Source organism: Callithrix jacchus, chromosome 14, assembly GCF_049354715.1.
Source record: "Callithrix jacchus isolate 240 chromosome 14, calJac240_pri, whole genome shotgun sequence".
Classification (NCBI taxonomy): domain Eukaryota; kingdom Metazoa; phylum Chordata; class Mammalia; order Primates; family Cebidae; genus Callithrix; species Callithrix jacchus.
In genome coordinates this window covers 1119261-1134924 of record NC_133515.1, presented here as the reverse complement: position 1 = coordinate 1134924, position 15664 = coordinate 1119261, and the positions used below count along the sequence as shown (strand labels likewise).

The following is a 15664-nucleotide window of genomic DNA, read 5'->3' as shown; positions in this document are numbered from 1 at the left end:
ACTGTGGGTGAATACGTCAACACCACCTGGAACAGACAACTTTCTGTTTATTTTTGTGAAACTAAAATCTATCTGTATTTGATTTGTACAAAACAGTTACAACAGCATAACTAAATAAATAAATAGAAAACAGAATGATGTGTAGCGTTGCATCCTTGCACTGAGGCATTTTCGGGCTTCTATGTAGAATCCCAATTCTAGTGTACATGCTGCCGAAGCAAGCACATGCCGTGCCAGGCTCCACTTTGTTATTTCTTTCGGTTTTTATGTGGTTTATAACAAGCGGGTAGCGCTGTGTCTGTAGAGGCCCGTCTCGAATCTGTAATCTCACTGTCCACCCGGCTCGACATTCCACGGTTATGAAATTACAGGTGTGATGCGCCGAGGCTAACCCACGTTTTTCTTTGTTCTGGAGACGGAGATTTCCCGTCTCTGTTGGGCGGGTCTCGAACACGCATCCTTAAAATGTTTTTTGCGCTGGTCTTCGAAGTGTTTAAATGACAGGTTTCTGTGAGCCACCGTACCTGGCAGGCCCAGTTTCATGTTAACAAGAAAGATCTGAGAGACGTCGGCCAGCACTGTGAGTAACACCAGCTATCCTAGCCATTTGGGAGGTCGAGGTGGGCGGTTCACCTGAGGTCACGAGTTCCGGGTCAGCCTGGGCATCTTGGTGAAAACCCACTTCACTTAAAAAAAAAGAAGTAGAAAAAGAAAATCACAGAAATCATACAAATTGGTGTGCTCAATCTGAACAAAATGTGGTGCCAGGTGGCTTCAACCCCCACCCCGCCTTTCTGTATGACGCACTGCTTTTCTTCTGTCACCCAGGCTGGAGTAAATCACTCCTATCTCGGCTTATTACCACAACAGTATAGTGGGTTCCAGCGGCCGTTCGGTCGAATCCTTTCAAATAACTGTGGTTGAATATGTCAACACCACCTGGAACAGACAACTTTCTGTTTATTTTTTGAACCTAAAATCTATCTGTATTTGATTTGTACAAAACAGTTACAACAGCCAAACTAAATGAATAAATAAGAAATGGAATGATGCCTAGAATTTGATTCTTGTGCTGAGGCCTTTTCGGGGTTCTATGTGGAGTCCCAATTTTAGTGTATGTGCTGCCACCTCGACCTCCCAAATGGCTAGGATAGCTGGTGTTACACACAGTGCTGAACAACGTCTCTTCATTCTCTCCTGTTAACATGAAACTCGGCCTGCAGGTACTGTGGCTCACAGGAACCTGTCATTTTGGCACTTCGAAGACCAGCGCAAAAAATATTTCGAGGATGCAATTTAGAGAAATAGCCGACAAATATGGGAAAACTTCGTTTTTAGAATGGAAAAAAACTTGGGTTAGACTCGGTGCATCACACCTGTAATCCCATGACAGTGGAATGCCCAGCCGGGCGGACAGTGAGATCACATGTTCGAGACGGGCCTCGACCGACACAGCGCCACCCGCTTGCTATAAACCACATAAAAACCGAAATAAATATAAAAGCTTAGCCGGGCACAGCATGTGCTCGCTTCGGCAGCATGTACACTAAAATTGGGACTCTACATAGAAGACTGAAAAGGCCTCAGCGCAAGGATGAAACACTACACAGCGTTTCATTTTCTATTTATTCATTTAGTTTTGCCATTGTTACTGTTTTGTCCAAATCAAATACCGATAGATTTTAGGTTCACAAATATAAACAGGAAGCTGTCTGTTTCAGGTGGTGTTGATATATTCAACCACAGTTACATGAAAGCCATCGGCAGAAGGGCCGCTGGAACACACTATGCAGTTGTGGTAATAAGCCGAGATCGCAGTGTTTCACTCCAGCCCAGCAGACAGGAGAAAAGCCGTACGTCATACAGAAAGGCGAGGTGGGGTTGGAGCCACCTGGCACTTCGTTTTTTTCAGATTGAGCACACCAATCTGTCTAATTTCTGTGAAGTTCAGTTTCTAATTCTTTTTTTTAAAGTGATGTGGGTTTTCACCGAGATGCTCAAGCTGACCCAGAACTCGTGACCTCAGGTGAACCGCCAACCTCGACCTCCCAAATGGCTAGGACAGCTGGTGTTACTCACAGTACTGGGCAACGTCTCTTTGTTCTCTCTTGTTATCATGAATCTCGGCCTGCCAGGCACGATGGCTCACAGGAGCTTGTCATTTAGGTGCTTCGAAGAACACCGCAAAAAATATGTTGAGGATGCGTGTTCAAGACCCGCCCAACCGATATGGAAAATCTCCGTCTTCACAACGAAAACAAAACCTGGGTTAGGCTCGGTGCATCACACGTGTAATCCCATGACAGTGGTATGTCCAGCCGGGTGGACAGCGAGATCACAGATTCGAGATGGGCCTCGACCGACACAGCACTACCCGCTTGCTATAAACCACATAAAAACTGAAAGAAATAAAAAAGCTGAGCCGGGCACGGGATGTGCTTGCTTCAGCAGCACGTACACTAAAATTGGGACTCTACCCAGAAGCCCGAAAAGGCCTCAATGCAAAGATGCAACACTACGCATCCTTCCTTTTTCTATTTAGTTATTTAGTTATGCTGCTGTAACTGTTTTGTACAAATAAAATACAAATAGATTCTAGTTTCACAAAAATAAACAGAAAGTTGTCTGTTCCAGGTGGTGTTAACATATTCAACCACATTTACTTGAAAGGCATAGGCAGAACGACCGCTGAAACCCACTATGCAGTTGTGGCCTGAAGCCGAGATTGCAGTGTTTCACTCCAGCCCGGGTGACAGGAGAAAAGCACTACATCATACAGAATGGCAGGGTGGGAGTTGGAGCCACCTGGCACCTCGTTTTGTTCTAATCGAGCACAACAATTTGTTTGATTTCTCTGATTTTCTTTTTCTACTTTTTTCTTTAAGTGAAGTGGGTTTTCAGCCAGATGCCCAGGCTGACCCGGAACTCATGACCTCAGGTGAACCACCCAACTCGACCTCCCAAATGGCTATGATAGCTGGTGTTACTCACCGTGCTGGGCAACATCTCTCCATTCTCTCTCGTTAACATGAAACTCGGCCTGCCAGGTACAGTGGGTCACAGAAACCTGTCATTTAGGCGCTTCGAAGACCAGCGCAAAAAAAATTTTGAGGATCCATATTCGAGACCCATTCGACCCATATGGGAAATCTCCATCTTCAGAATGGAAACAAATCTTGGGTTAGGCTCGACTAATCGCACCTGTAATCCCATGACAGTGGAATCTCAAGCCAAGCGGACAGTGAGATCACAGATTCGAGATGGGTCTCGACCGACACAGCGCTACCCGCTTGCTATAAACCACATAAAAACCGAAAGAAATAACAAAGATGAGCCAAGCACGGCATGTGCTCATTTCGGAAGGACGTACACTAAAATTGGGACTCCACATAGAAGCCCGAAAACGTTTCAGCACAAGGATGAAACGCTACGCAGCATTCCGTTTTCTATTTATTCATTTAGGATTGCCGTTGTAACTCTTTTGTACAAATCAAATACAGATAGATTTTAGGTTAACAAAAATAAACAGAAAGCTGTCTGTTCCAGGTGGTGTTGACATATTCAACCACAGTTACTTGAAAGGCATCGGCAGAACAACCGCTGGAACCCACTATGCAGTTGTGGCAGTAGGTCGGGATTGCAGTGTTTCACTCCAGCCCTGGTGACAAGAGAAAAGCAGTACGTCATACAGAAAGGCGGGTTGGGGTTTGGAGCCACCTGGCACCTCGATTTTTTCAGATTGAGCCCACCAATTTGTCTAATTTCTGTGATTTTGTTTTTCTTCTTCTTTTTAAGTGTAGTGGGTTTTTGCTGAGGTGCCCAGGCTGACCCGGAACTCATGAACTCAGGTTAACCGCCCAACTCGACCTAACAAATAGCTAGGATAGTTGGTGTTACTCTCAATGCTGGGCTAAGACTCTCTGTTCTCTCTTGTTAACATGAAACTCGTCCTAACAGGTATGGTGGCTCACAGGATACTGTCGTTTTCAAAGCTTCGAAGACCAGTGTGAAAAAAATTTCGAGGATGCGTGTTCGAGATCCACTCAACTGATATGAAAAATCTCCGTCTTCAGAATGGAAAAAAAAACTTGGGATAGGCTCGGCGCATCACACCTGTAATCCCATGGCAGTGGAATGTCGAGTCGGGCTGACAGTGAGATCACAGATTCGAGACGGGCCTCAACCAACATAGCACTACCGGCTTGCAATAAATCACATAAATACCGAAAGAAATAAAGAAGCTTAGCCGGGCACAGAATGTCCTCGCTTCGGCAGCACCTACACTAAAATTGGGACTCTACATAGAAGCCCGAAAAGGCCTCAGTGCTAGCATGAAACTAGGCCTGCAAGGTACGGTGGCTCAGAGGTACCTGTCATATAGGCGCTTCAAAGACCACCCAAATGAAATTTCGAGGATGCATGTTAGAGACATGCCCGACAAATATGGAAAATCTCCGTTTTCAGAACGGAAAAAAAACTTGGGCTAGGCTCAGCGCATCACACCTGTAATCCCATGAGAGTAAAATATTGAGCCGAGCAGACAGAGAGATCACCGGTTCGAGACGGGCCTCGACCGACACAGCGCCACTTGCTTGCTATAAACCACATAAAAACCAAGAGAAATAAAAAAGCTGAGCCGAGCAGGGCATGTGCTCGCTTCAGCAGCAAGTACACTAAAATTGAAACTCTACATAGAAGCCCGAAAAGACCTCAGCGCAAGGATGAAACGCTACGCAGTGTTCCATTTTCTCTTTATTCATTTAGTTTTGCCGTTGTAACTGTTTTGTACAAATCAAATACAGATACATTTTAGGTTCACAAAAATAAGCAGAAAGTTGTCTGTTGCAGGTAGTGTTGAAATATTCAACCACAGGTACTTGAAAGGCATCGACAGAATGGCCGATGGAACCCACTATACAGTTGTGGCAACAAGCCGAGATCACAGTGTTTCACTCCAGCCCGGGTGACTGGAGAAAAGCAGTACGACATACAGAAAGGCGGGGTGGGGTTTGGAGCCACCTGGCACCCAGGTTTGTTCAGAGTGAGCACACAAATTTGTCTGATTTCTGTGATTTTCTTCTTCTACTTCTTTTTTTTTAAGTGAAGTGGGTTTTCACAGAGATGCCCAGGCTGACCCGGAACTCGTGAACTCAGGAGAACTGCCCACCTCGACCTCCCAAATGGCTAGGATAGCTGGTGTTACTCACAGTGCTGGGCAACGTCTCTCCGTTTTCTCTTGTAAACATGAAACGCGGCCGGTGGCCCACAGGAACCTGTCATTTAGGCGCTTTGAAGACCAGCGCAAAAAAAATTCTAGGATGCCTGTTGGAGACCCGCCCTACCGATATGGGAAATCTCCGTCTTCAGAATGGAAACAAGACTTGGGTTAGGCTCGGTGCATCACACCTGTAATCCCATGACAGTGGAATGTCGAGCTGAGCAAACAGTGAGATCACAGATTAGAGACGGGTCTCGACCGACACAGTGCTACCTGCTTGCTATAAACCACATAAAAACCGAAATAAATATAAAAGCTGAGCCGGGCACGGCATGTGCTCGCTTCGGCAGCACGTACACTAAAATTGGGGCTCTACATAGAAGCCTGAATAGACCTCAGAGCAAGGATGAAACGCTACACAGCGTTCCGTTTTCTATTTATTCATTTGGTCTTGTTGTTGTAACTGTTTTGTACAAATCAAATACAGAAAGATTTTATGTTCACAAAAATAAACAGAAAGTCGTCTGTTCCAGGTGGTATTGACATATTCAACCACAGTCACTTGTGAGGAATCGGCAGAATGGCGGCTGGAACCCACTACGCAGTTGTGGCAAAAAGCCGAGATCGCAGTGTTTCACTTTAGCCTGGGTGACAGTAGAAAAGCAGTACGTCATACAGAAAGGCAGGGTGGGTGTTGGAGCCACCTGGCATCTCGTTTGTTCAGATTGAGCACACCAATTTGTCTGATTTCTGTGATTTTCTTTTTCTACTTTTTTTAAGTGAAGTAGGTTTTCACCCAGATGCCCAGGCTGACCCGGAACTCGTGACCCCAGGTTAACCGCCAGCCTCGACTTCCCAAATGGCTAGGATAGCTGGTGTTAGTCACAGTGCTGGGCAACGTCCCTCCGTTTTCTCTTGTTAACATGCAACTCGGCCTGCCAGGTATGGTGGCTCACAGAAACCTGTCATTTAGGCGCTTCAAAGACCAGCCCAACCAATATTTTGAGGATGGGTGTTCGAGACCCGACCGACCAATATGGGAAATCTTCGTCTTAAGAACGAAAACAAAACTTGGGTTAGGCTCAGCGCATCACACCTGTAATTCCGTGACAGTGGAAGATTCAGCCGGTCGAACAGTGAAATCGCAAATTCGAGACTGGCCTCGACTGACACAGCACTACACGCCTGCTATAAGCAACATAAAAACAGAAAGAACTAAAAAAGCCGTGCCGGGCACGGCATGTGCTCACTTTGGCAGCACGTACACTGAAATTGGGACTCTACATAGAACCCAAAAAAACCTAAGCTCAAGCATGAAACTCGGCCTGCCAGGTACGGTGACTCACAGGAACCTGTCATTAAGGTGCTTCGAAGACCAACGCAAAGAAAATTTTGAGGATGAGTGTTCGAGACCCGTCCAACCAACATGGGAGTTTTCCGACTTCAGAACGAAAACAAAACTTGGGTTAGGCTAGACGCATCACACCTGTAATCCCGTGACAGTGAAATGTCAAGCCGTGCAAACAGTAAGATCACATACTCGAGACTGGCCTCGACTGACCCAGCACTACCCAATTGCTAGAATCAACATACAAGCTGAAAGAAATAAAAAAGCTCTGCCGGGCACAACATCGGCTTGCTTCGGCAGCACATACACTGAAATTAAGGCTCTACATAAAAGCCGGAGAAGGCCTGATCAATAGCATGAAATTTGGCATGCCAGGTACGATGGCTCACAGGGACCTGTCAATTAGGTGCTTCAAAGACAAACGCAACAAAATTTCAAGGATGCATGTTTGAGATCCGCCAGACTGACTTGGGAAATTTCCGTCTTCAGAACGGAAACAAAATTTGAATTAATCTCCGTGCATCACACCTGTAATCCCGTGACACTGGAAGGTCGAGCCTCGTGGAGAGTGAGATCACAAATTCGAGACTGGCTTCGACCGACACAGCGCTACCCGCTTGCTATAAACAACATAAAAACCGAAAGAAAAAAAAACATGGGCCGCGCACGGCATGTGCTCACTTCGGCAGCACGTACACTAAAATTGGGACTCTACACAAAAGCCCGAAAAGGCCTCAGCACTAGCATGAAACTCGGTCTGCCAGGTACAGTGGCTCAGAAAAACCTGTAATTTAGGCGCTTCAAAGACCAATGCAAAGAACAGTTTGAGGATGCGTGTTCGAGACAAGCCCGACCAACATGAAAAATTTTCGTCTTCAGAACAAAAATTAAACTTGGGTTAGGCTTGGCTCATCACACTTGTAATTTGTGACAGCAGAATGTCGAGCCGGGCGGAGAGTGAGATCACAATTTCGAGACTGGCCTCGACAGACACAGCACTACCCACTTGCTGTTTAACAACATTAAAACTGACAGAAATAAAGAAGCTGAGCCGGGCACGACATGTGCTCGCTTCGGCAGCACATACACTGAAATTGGGACTCTACATAAAAGCCCGAATAGGCCTCAGCGCTAGCATGAAACTCGGCCTGCCAAGTACGGTGGGTAACAGAAACCTGTCATTTAAATGCTTCGAAGACAAACCCAAAGAAAATTTCGAGGATGCGTGTTCGAAACCCGCCCGATCAGAATGGGAAATTTCTGTCTTCAGAACGGAAAAGAAACTTGGGTTAGGCTCGGCACATCACACCTCTTATCCTGTGACAGTGGAATGTCGAGCCGGGTGGACAGTGAGATCACAAATTCTAGACTGGCCTCGACCGACACAGCACTACCCCTTGCTATAAACAATATAAATAGCAAAAGAAATAAAAATGCTGAGCCGGGCATGGCATGTGCTCACTTTGGCAGAACGTACACTGAAATTGGGACTCTACACGAAAGCTCGAAAAGGGTTCAGCGCTAGCATGAAACTCGGCATGCCAGGAACCGTAGCTCACAGAAAACTGTCATTTAGGCGCTTCGAAGACTAACCCAAAGAAAATTTTGAAAATGCGGGTTCGAGGCCCGCCTGACCAACATGGGATATTTCCGTCTTCAGAACTAAAACGAAACTTGGATGAGACTCGGCGCATCACATCTGTAATCCCCTGACCGTGGAATGTTGAGCAGGGCAGACGATGAGTTCACAAATTCGAGACTGGCCTCGACCGACACGGCACTACCCGCTTGCTATTAACAACATAAAAACCGAAAGAAATAAAAAAGCTGAGCAGGGCATGGCATGCACTCGCTTCAGCAGCATGTACACTGAAATTGGGACTCTACATAGAAGCCCGATAAGGCCTCCCTGCTAGCATGAAACTCGGCCTGCCACATACGGTGGCTCACAGGAACCTGTCATTTAGGCGCTTTGAAGACGCAAAGAAAATTTCGAGGATGCATGTTTGAGACACGCCCGACCAACATGGGACATTTCCATCTTCAGAACAAAAACAAAACTTGTGTTAGGCTCGGCGTATCACACCTGCAATACCGTGACAGTGGAATGTCGAGCCCGGTGGACAGTGAGATCACAGAATCGAGACTGGCCTCGACCGACAGAGTGCTACCCACTTGCTATCAACAACATATAAACCGAAAGAAAAAAAAGCTCAGCCGGGCACGGCATGTGCTCACTTCTGCAGCACGTATACTGAAATTGGGATTCTAAAAGAAGCCCGAGAATGCCACAACGCTAGCATGAAACTCGGCCTGCCAGGTACAGTGGCTCACAGAAACCTGTCATTTAGGTGCTTCGAAGACCAACGCAAAGAATATTTCGAGGATGCGTGTTCGAGACCCACACGACCCACATGGGAAATTTCCGTCTACACAACGGAAACAAAACTTGGGTTAAGCTCGGTGCATCACACCTGTAATCTCGTGACAGTGGAATGTCGAGCCGGGCGGAGAGTCAGATCACAAATTCGAGACTGGCTGAGACCGACACGGTGCTACCCGCTTGCTATAAAAAGCATAAAAACCGAAAGAAATAAAAAAAGCTCAGCCGGCCATGACATGTGCTCGCTTCGGCAGAACGTACACTGAAATTGGGACTCTACATAGAAGCCCGAAAAGGCCTCAGCGCTAACATAAAACTCAGCCTGCCAGGAACGGAGGCTCACAGGAACCATTCATTTAGGCGCTTCGAAAACGAACGCAAAAAAATTTCGAATAAGAATGTCCGAGACCCGCCTGACCAATATGGAATATTTCCGTCTTCAAAACGGAAACTTGCCTCGACCGACACAGCACTACCCGCTTGGTATAAACAACATAAAATCCGAAAACAATAAAAAAGCTGAGCCGGGTACGGCATGTGCTCGCTTTGGCAGTACGTACACGGAAAGTGGGACTCTACATAGAAGCCCAAAAAGGCCTCATTGCTAGCATGAAACTCAGCCTGCCAGGTACGGTGGCTCACAGGAACCTGTCATTTAGGTGCTTCGAAGACCAACGCAAATAAAATTTCAAGATGCGTGTTCGAGACCCGCCTGACTAACGTGGAAAAGTTCCGTCTTCAGAACAAAAACAAAACTTGGGTTAGGCTTGGCCCATCACACGTGTAATCCCATGATAGTGGAATGTCTAGCCGGGAGGACAGTGAGATCACAAATTCGAGACTGGCCTCGACAGACACAGTGCTACCCCCTTGCTATAAACAACATAAAAACCGATATTAATAAAAATCTGAGCAGGGCACTGAAATTGGGACTCTAAAGAGAAGCTCGAAAATGTCTCAGCGCTAGCATGAAACTCGGCCAAACAGGTGCGGTGGCTCACAGGAACCTATCATTTAGGCGCTTCGAAAAGCAACGCAAAAAATTTCGAGGATGCATGTTCGAGACACCACAACCGACTTGGGAAATTTCTGTCTTCAGAACGGAAACAAAACTTGGGTTAGGCTCGGCGCATCACACCTGCAATACCGTGACAGTGGAATGGCGAGCCGGGCGGACACTGAAATCACAGAATTGAGACTGGCCTCGACCGACACAGTGCTACCCGCTTGCTATAAACAACATAAAAACCGAAAGAAATGTAAAAGCTAAGCCGGGCACGGCATGTGCTTGCTTCGGCAGCACGTATTCTAAAATTAAAACTCTATAAGTAGCCCAAAAATGCCACAACGCTAGCATGAAACTCAGCCTGCCAGGTACAGTGGCTCACCGAAACCTGTCATTTAGGCGCTTCGAAGACCAGCGGAAAGAATATTTCGAGGATGCGTGTTCAAGACCCGCACGACCCACATGGGAAATTTCCGTCGTCAGAATGGAAACAAAACTTGGTTTACGCTCGGCCCATCACATCTGTATTCTCATGACAGTGGAATGTCGAGCCAAAGGGAGAGTGAGATAAAAATTCGACACTGGCCTCGACCGAAACTGCGCTACCCGCTTGCTATAAAAAGCATAAAAACTGAAAATAATAGAAAAGCTCATCCGGGCATGTCATGTGCTCGCTTCAACAGCATGTACACTGAAATTGGCACTCTACATAGAAGCCCAAAAAGGCCTCAGCGCTAGCAGGAAACTCGGCCACAGGATCCTGTCATTTGGGCGCTTCGAAAACCAACGCATAGAAAATTTTGAGGATACATGTTCAAGACCCGCCTGACCAACATGGGAAATTTACGTCTTCAGAACGGAAACAAAACTTGGGTTAGGCTCAGCACATCACATCTCTAATTCCGTGACAGTGGATTGTCGAGCCGGGTGGACAGTGAGATTACAAATTCGAGACTGCCCTCGACCGACACAGTGCTACCCAATTGCTATAAACAACATAAAAACCGAAAGAAATAAAAAAGCTGAGCCAGGCATGGGATGTGCTCACTTCTGCAGCATGAACACTGAAATTTGGGCCTCTACATAGAAGCCCGATAAGGCCTCACCTCTAGCATGAAATTCGGCCTGCCAGGTACGGTGGCTCACAGGAACCTGTCATTTAGGCACTTCAGAGACCAACGCAAGAAAAATTTCGAGGATGCCTGTTCGAGACCAGCCCGACCAACGTAAGAAATTTTTGTCTCAAGAACGGAAACAAAACTTGGGTTAGGCTTGGCGCATCACACCTGTAATCCCGTGACAGTGGAATCTCGAGGCGGTCAGACAGTGAGATCACAAATTCAAGACTGGCCTCGACAGACACAGCGCTACCTGCTTGCAATAAACAACATAAAAACCGAAAGAAATAGAAAAGCTGAGACGGGCACGGCATGTGCTTGCTTCGGCAGCATGTACACTGAAGTTGGGACTTTACATAGAAGCCCGAAAAGGCCTTCGAGCTAACATAAATCTCAGCCTGCAAGGAAAATTGACTCACAGCAACCTGTCATTTAGGCGCTTCGAAGACCAACACAAATCAAATTTCGAGTATGAGTGTTCGAGAACCGCCCGACCAACATGGGAAATATTCGTCTTCAGAACAGAGACTTGCCTCGACTGACCCAGTGCTACCCGCTTGCTATAAACAACAGAGAAACCGAAAGAAATATAAAAGCTGAGCCTGGCACGGCATGTTCCTCACTTCGGCAGCACGTACACTGAAATTGGGACTCTACATGGAAGACGGAAAAGGCCTCACCACAGGCATGAATCTCAGCCTGCCAGTTATGATGGCTCCCAGGGACCTGTCATTTAAGTGCTTCGAAACCAATGCAAAGAAAATTTCAGGATGCGTGTTTGAGACCCGCCCGGCTAACACGGAAAACTTTGGTCTTCAGAACAAAAACAAAACTTGTCATAGGATCGGCGCATCACACCTATGATCCCGTGACAGTGGAATGTTGATGCGTTCGGGCAGTGAGATCACAAATTCGAGACTAACCTAGATTGACACAGCGCTACCCGCTTGCTATTAACAACATAAAAACCGAAAGAAATAGAAAAGCTGAGCGGGGCATAACATGCGCTAGATTCAGAGGCACATACACTGAAATTGGGACTCTACATAGAAGGCCAATAAGGCCTCCCCGCTAGCATGAAACTCGGCCTGACAGGTACGGTGGCTCACGGAAACCTGTCATTTAGGCGCTTCAAAGAACAACGCAAAGAAAATTTCGAGGATGTGTATTCGAGACCCGACCGACCAACATGGGAAATTTCCATCTTCAGGACCGAAACAAAACTTGGGTTAGGCTTGGCGCATCACACCTGCAATACAGTGACTGTGGAATGTCAAGCCGGTCAAACAGTGAGATCACAGAATCGAGACTGGCCTCGACTGACACAGTGCTACCCGCTTGCTATAAACAAAATAAAAACCGAAACATATAAAAAAGCTCAGCCGGGCACGGCATGTGCTCGCTTCGGCAGCACGTACACTGAAATTGGGACTCTAAAAGAAGCCCGAAAATGCCACAACGCTAGCATAAAACTCGGCCTGCCAGGTATGGTAACTCACAGAAACCTGTCATTTAGGCGCTTCGAAGACCAACGCAAAAAATATTTCGAGGATGCGTGTTTGAGACCCGCTCGACAAACATAGGAAATTTTCGTCTTCAGAACGGAAACAAAACATGGGTTAGGCTCAGCGCATCACACCTGTTATCTCGTGATAGTGGAATGTCGAGCCGGGCAAGGAGTGAGATCACGAATTCGAGACTGGCCTCGATGGACACAGCACTACCCGCTTGCTATAAAAAACATATAAACCAAAAGAAATAAAATAGCTCAGCCGGGCACGGCATGTGCTCACTTCAACAGCACTTAAACTGAAATTGGGACTCTACATAGAAGCCCAAAAAGGCCTCAGCGCTAGCATGAAACTCGGCCTTCCAGGTACGGTGACTCACAGGAACCTGTCATAAAGGCGCTTCAAAGAACAACGCAAAAAATTTCTAGGATGCGTGTTAGAGACCCGCCTGACCAACATGGGACATTTTCGTCTACAGAACGGAAACCAAACGTGGGTTAGCTTCGGGGCATCACACCTGTAATCCCGTGATAGTGGAATATCGAGCAAAGTGGACAGTGAGATCACAAATTTGAGACTGGCCTCGTCAAACCCAGCGCTACCGGCTTGCTATAAACAACATAAATCCAAAAGAAATAAAAAAGCTGAGCCAGGCACTAAAATTCAGACTCTATATAGAAGCCCAAAAAGGCCTCACCGCTAGCATGAAACTCAGCCTGCCAGGTATGGTGGCTCACAGGAACCTGTCATTTAGGCACTTCAAAGACCAACGCAAGAACAGTTTCGAGGATGCGTGTTCAAGACCCGCCCGACCAACGTAAGAAATTTTCGTCTCAAGAACGGAAACAAAACTTGGATTAGGCTCAGTGCATCACACCTCTAATCTCGTGACAGTGGAATGTCGAGCCAGGCGGATAGTGAGATCACAAATTTGAGACTGGCCTCGACCGACACAGCGCTATGCCCTTGCTATAAACAACATAAAAACCGAAAGAAATAAAAAAGCTGAGCCGGGCACAGCGTGGGCTCTCTTCAGCAGAATGTACACTGAAATTGGGAATCTAAATAGAAGCCCAAAAAGGCCTCAGCCCTAGCATGACACTCAGCAAGCCAGGTACGGTGGCTCATGGAAACTGTCATTTAGTCCATTCAAAAGCCAACGCAAAGAACATTTCGAGAATGCGTGTTCGAGACCTGCCCAACAAACATGGAAAATTTCGGTCTTCAGAACAGAAACAAAACTTGGGTTATGCTCGGCGCATCACACCTGTAATCCCGTGACAGTGGAATGCCGAGCCGGCCGGACAGTCAGATCACAAATTCAAGACTGGCCTCGACCAACACAGCGCTACGCGGTTGCTATAAACCACATAAAAACAGTAAGAAATAAAAAAGTTGAGCCAGGCACGGCATGTACTCGCTTCGGCCGCACGAACACTGAAATTGGGATTCTGCATAAAAGCCTGAAAAGGCATGACCGATAGCATGAAACTCAGCCTGCCATGTATGGTGGCTCACAGAAACCTGTCATTTAGGTGCTTCAAAGACCAACGCAAAGAAAATTTCGAGGATGCGTGTTCAAGATTCACCTGACCAACATGGGAAATTTTCGTCTTCAGAACAAAATCAAAACTTGGGTTAGGCTCGGCGCATAACACCTGTAATCCCATGACAGTGGAATGTCAAGCCGAGCAAACAGTGAAATCACAGATTCGAGACAGGCCTTGACCGACACAGCGCTACCCGCTTGCTATAAACCACATAAAAACCGAAAGAAATATAAAAGCTGAGCCGGGCACGGCATGTGCTTGCTTCGGCAGTACTTACACTTAAATTGGGACTCTACATAGAAGCTCAAAAAGGCCTCAGCGCAAGGATGAAACTCGGCCTGCCAGGTACGGTGGCTCACGGGAAACTGTCATTTAGGTGCTTTGAAGACCAACACAAAGCAAACTTCGAGGATGCGTGTTCGAGAGCCGAACGACCAACATGGAAAATTTCCGTCTTCAGAACAGAAACAATACTTGGGATAGGCTCAGCACATCACACCTGTAATCCCGTGACAGTGAAATGTCAAGCATGGCAAACGGTGAGATCACAAATTCGACACTGGCTTTGACCGACACAGCACTACCCGCTTGCTATAAACAACATAAAAACCGAAAGAAATAGAAAAGCCGGGCTGTGTACTGCATGTGCTCGCTTCAGCAGCAGGTACACAGAAATTGCAACTCTACATAGAAGCCCGAAAAGGCCTCAGCGCTTGCATGAAACTCGGCCTGCCAGGTACGGTGGCTCACAGAAACTTGTCAGTTAGGCGCTTCGAAGACCAACGCACAGAAAATTTCGAGGATGAGTGTTTGAGACCCGCCTGACCAACATGGGAAATTTCCGTCTTCAGAACAGAAACAAAACTTGGGTTAGGCTCGGCGCATCACACCTGTAATCCCGTGATAGTGGAATGTCAAGCTGGGCCGACAGTAAGATCACAAATTCGAGACTGGCCTCAACCGACAAAGTGCTCCCCACTTGCTATAAACAACTTAAATCAAAAGAAATAGAAAAGCTGGGCCGGGCACAGCATGTGCTCGCTTCGGCACCACATACACTGAAATTGGGAGTCTACATAGAAGCCCAAAAAGACCTCAGCACTAGCATGAAACTAGGCCTGCCAGGTACGGTGGCTCAGAGGTACCTGTCATATAGGTGCTTCGAAGACCAGCGCAAATGAAATTTCGAGGATGCGTGTTAGAGACATGCCCGACAAATATGGAAAATCTCTGTTTTCAGAACAGAAAAAAAATCTTGGGTTAGGCTCGGCACATCACACCTGTAATCCCATGACAGTGAAATGTCGAGCCGAGCGGACAGAGAGATCACTGGTTCGAGATGGGCCTCGACCGACACAGTGCAACTTGCCTTCTATAAACCACATAAAAACCAAAAGAAATAAAAAAGCTGAGCCGGGCAGGGCATGTGCTCGCTTCAGCAGCAAGTACACTAAAATTGAACTCTACATAGAAGCCCGAAAAGACCTCGGCGCAAGGATGAAACGCTACACAGCATTCCATTTTCTATTT

The 15664-nt window shown here is 46.8% G+C and overlaps 1 non-coding gene across 1 annotated transcript; it reads left to right on the top strand.

Annotated features, from left to right (window-relative positions):
* Positions 1-1522: 1522 nt before the first annotated feature.
* On the top strand, positions 1523-1629 carry LOC118150992 (U6 spliceosomal RNA). Its single transcript, XR_004739139.1, has one exon. It is a non-coding gene; the product is annotated as a U6 spliceosomal RNA (small nuclear RNA).
* Positions 1630-15664: the final 14035 nt, after the last annotated feature.